Source organism: Vigna umbellata, chromosome 2, assembly GCF_029865625.1.
Source record: "Vigna umbellata cultivar VRB3 chromosome 2, Vumbellata_1.0, whole genome shotgun sequence".
NCBI lineage: Eukaryota > Viridiplantae > Streptophyta > Magnoliopsida > Fabales > Fabaceae > Vigna > Vigna umbellata.
Window position 1 is genome coordinate 38,986,193 of NC_142166.1, and position 4,722 is coordinate 38,990,914.

Here is a 4,722-nt window from a genome sequence, read left to right on the forward strand (position 1 = left end):
AGTACATGGACTACATGCCCAACCTATACATTACACTCTATAAGAATAAAAGGCTTTCCTTTCTCTCATTTTTTTGTTCCCTATCTTTCAAAATGTCCCTCTTCCAAATTCAACAAACACAGCCAATATGATAACTTATTTGAATCACCGAATGTCTAGCAATGAACACCCAATTTCTTTTAGTTGAGACACAGCAATAAGGCCTTACTACCAGGAAAACTCAGTCAAAGGAAGCTTCTCACTGGAAGGAAGCAGACCTTGTTTCCTTGTATTCTATTGTGCAGCAATATCAGTTTTTTTCTTATGTGATGTGAACAAAAACTACACATGCAAGTGAAGTCCAAACAGGGTTTCAGAGTATAAAATGTCAGACAAGAACCTAGATCAAAGACGCTGCTGAAATCTATGATGTAGCAGTTGGTTATGCTTCATTCCTGTTCTACATAAACTGTTCATCTGGGTATGTGCTAATTCCACAGGTAACATTAATACTTGTGCAAAGACACAAACAGACTGAAAAAAAAACATCAGTAAACTCGAGCGGTGGTTTCATTTAATGAAATATTGTAGGGCTTTGCTATTCAATACTCTTCATTGTCATCTAAAGTACTGATTTCATTTTATGCTTACAAATGAACACAATGTGATATATCATTTTTATGAGTTGAATTGTGAAATTAATTTTGCTGTAAATATAATTTTATTAAGAGTTAAATATGTTTTTGTCTTTTAAATTTAAGGAAAAATTAGAATTAGTTTATTTTTAAAATTTTGACTTAATTTAATTTTGTAATTTTAAAAATATCATAAATTTAGTTTAAAAGTGTGTTAAGCCGTGTCAAACGTTACCATAAAATATATTTAAAATATCAAATAAATTTAATAAAAATTTCACTAAAAAAACTAAATTCATGTTTTAAAAATAAAAAATTAAATTAATTTAAAATTTTAAAAAATTAGTATTTTCATTTAAAATGAATTAAAAATATATTTAAACTTTTTTTTAATAATAATGGTTTGACTGACTTCAGGAGAGATTTCCCTTCATTCTTTTGGAAATATTTCTTACCTTCTTAGTTTTGACAAAAGAAAATAGTAAAGCTCCCTCTTTTATTGTTTCAAATGGAGCTCATGGCTAAATTAAATTACTCTTACATGCTGGAGTACAAAGATGCTTGGGGTTGGAGAAGGTAAAGATAGTAGTTGTTTCCTATCTTTTTTTATTTTATTTTTAATTCCACTTTTTAATTTTCAATTGCACTTCATTGTACAAAGATGTTGATTTTTTATTTTTTTTTAAAATGAGGATTTAGGGTTTAAAATCATCGATTTCAAATTTTGGTATCGCTTTTGGGTTTCTCAAATAGGGTTTTGGGGTTTAAAATACATTCGATATCTGATTTTGGTATCTCGACATCAATCAATTGCCTTGGCCTTTGTTTCTTTTTCTGATCTTATGTCACTTGCGTCTTGGTTGTATAATTTCTGTCACTTATATCGACATTGTCTTTCTGTTTATAATTTCAGTTTTCGTTTGTTTGTTTGACTGTGCTATAATTCTAGTTGCAACATAAGATTTTTTTTTATTAAGAAAAGATTTATTGTGGTTTTCCTGACTTGATTAATCAAGTCATCTTGCACATCATTTGTATTCAAAAGTTTGTTCCATAATTATCAGTTGCAGGTTCAACTAGTAGTAAACAGGTGATCAGTAGATTAAGAATGAATGGTTCAAGTATTGGATAATTTTTATGCTCCCATATAAAATGTGTTAATTTTAATTTTCTCAGTTGTTTTTTATGAGTTTAATGTGTGAAAGTATTGAATCCGAGTGAAGCAATAATTAAAGAGTCTTTCTGATAAGACAGACATTTATAGTTATAATCCATGAATGTAATGTCTAATACTATTGTATGATGAAATAAATAGATCATTAATGACATCTCCCAAGGTATAATGTCTGTCCTAAACATTAGTTGTTTGCATATTCTCTACACTTAATACTAAAAAGGGTTTTGGTATTTTAGTTGATAAAGAATTTTAAAGTGTTTGGTCTGTTACCAAAAGACAATAATTTTTGTTCATAAAATGGTATTAGTTAGTAGCTATATATACATATCCGTACATATATATGGTCTTTGTTAATAAAGTCTTGATAGCCTAATCTAAAGACATGTTGAGTTATTTAACTATATACTTAGCTATATAGGTTTTTATTTTCTTTTAAGGGTTAGTGATCTAGTATGGAACTTAGTTCAATCTTTTTAGATGACGAATGGGAGAAAATAAGTACTTGGGGTCAATTTTTTCAATCCAATTTGCTTGCATCAGTAACAAGGATGTAAGCAGAACACTACACTGATTGTTGTTACAATGTCACAATTTTCAGTTTTTTCAGGTGACCTCAGTTTACTATTCTCAGTTTCAAAGTTCTACTGATGATGAGACAAGGTTCTATAAATGGTTTACGGAGGTGAGTTTGAGATTGGCTCCTGTGGCATTATTGTTGAGTGAAATCATGGGATTATGTTTTGATTTTGAGTGTCACTCTAATTAAGGTGGTGAGAAAGGAGAAGGGTGACTTAAGAATCTTCGTCATGATGTGTTTAGGCTCCGGAACAAGAAGTATGAGCATTTTAACAAGGTTTGCACTTAATTTCTACACTTTTTTTTTCCTAAGATTTCAATTTGATTTTAACCACTGACTTACTGGTTGTTCTGGGTAAAGGTGTCGCTTAGGCCTATAATTAAGAATAACAACTCATCCAGTCGGAGTAATATCTACTAGTATTATAATAAAAAAATCTATTTATTATTTTAAAAAATATTTGTGAATATTTTAAAATTGATATTTTTAATCAAGATATTTTACAAATTTTTAAAATAGAATTACAAAAACATTATATAAAAAATATAATATAATATAAAATAAATATAAATATAAATATAAATTTAATATAATTTAATAAAATATACATTAATTTTAGTTTCAATTAAATTTAACTTAGTAAAATATAGATTAAATTTTTATTTTGAATATTTTGCGAATAATGGATACCGTGTTGGGAATCCAAGTATGAGTTCAAGTTCTACATTGGATAGAAATGAGAAAATAGAACATTATACAAAAATGAAAGACTCATTAACTCATTGTTGTGTCTTCCTAGTAAACATCTATTCCATCTCCATTGTCCATGGAACCCGCTCTAAATAACCCCTTTTGCTGGATTATTTCCGATGTAATCATAAAAAGCTAATTTTTCAGGAATTTTAGACCAAGCTTATGATAAATTTTGATTTTCGACTAGTCCAGTACAACTCTTCGATGTATTTCTTGCTTGAAGTATCCCTAGATAGACCTAACAACCTGATACGGGTAGTATGACATCTACACCTGACCAGTTTATAAGCGAGTATTAAAATACTCTCTACCAACAGATAATAACTATTAATCGCAAATTTATCTGCAAGTACCGTGAACACGAATATTTTTATCATCCCTATGCATGATTGAGAGGTTGATCTTGACCCCTCTAAAAGTAGATCATATTCTTTTAACCCATTCAATTAGGATTTTTTTTAAAGACCTAGCCCCAAAAGTCCCATGTGAAAGGGGTTGGAACAGGATTTGGGTGGGACTATATAAAATGAGAAAAAAATCTATGGATCTATAAAAATATGAAACATTTCAGATAAATTGTCACTAACATTTTCTAAAATAATCTATATGTTTATAAATATCCATATACTCTACTATTTAATGTAAGACAACGTCTACCACAAAGAATCAAAATACATTTCTTTCAACTATTACTTCCACACTGTACTATCTCACATTTTATATATCACATCAACTATTCCTTTAAAAATTTCAAAATACTAACGGGTTAAGATGTTTCTCTAACTTTATTTGTACTATGGAGAATGTTACCAAATTCATGCAAGTATAATGCAATTCACAACTAAGATTTAAGGAGGGTAACATGCATATACATTATGTGGATGATTAGGAAGATGGGCAACAGTGTTAGACATGATAACCCAATTTTGTTTGACTATGCTCTGACTACTATGGAAATTGGTTGCTCTTTGGCAGGAAATATATCCTAGGGGATTATGGGAAACAACATACGAGAATTTACTATCTTAAAGCATTTCAACATCAACATCCATCCCATGAACACAAGGTCACAAATTTTAACTAGAGACAACCACTAGTAGGGATGACTAAATGTAACATTGATTGATGCAAGAGGAGCACCTGGACCTTTTTGCTTCTGCTGCCATTTACCGTCGTAACAGTGGCGAATACATAGGAGGCTTCATTTTACTGGTAATGCGTTTGCCTTTAGAGTTGAACTGATGGAAACCATCCTTGCCATTGAATCAGATCTTAACAGAGGTTTGTTCTATCTTTGAATTGAAACAAACTCTATATTGGTAGCTCAGGCATTTAGGAATTAGGACATTGTGCCTTGGATATTAGAAACAAATGAAGAAGCTGTTTACAAAATATTAAAGGGATATAACTTACGATTACATACATATATAGAGAAGGAAAATGTGTGTGCAAATAAATAGGTAAACATTGATATTGATATGCAAGTTGAGTTTTTTATATTCCTCTTATTTCCTCCTTCCAGTGGAGTTGACTTCTTTTAAAATAGAATCGTTTTACCAGAAGTTAGGTTTTCTGAAATTGTTGTTGCTTGTTTTATGTAT

At 29.8% G+C, this 4,722-nt stretch overlaps 1 long non-coding RNA gene across 1 annotated transcript; it reads left to right on the top strand.

Moving 5' to 3' along the window:
• The first annotated feature begins 2,380 nt into the window (after positions 1-2,380).
• On the top strand, positions 2,381-4,177 carry LOC148203956 (uncharacterized). The gene is made up of 3 exons (XR_015784279.1): positions 2,381-2,473; positions 2,559-2,644; positions 4,097-4,177. It is a non-coding gene; the product is annotated as an uncharacterized LOC148203956 (long non-coding RNA).
• The last annotated feature ends 545 nt before the right edge of the window (positions 4,178-4,722 follow it).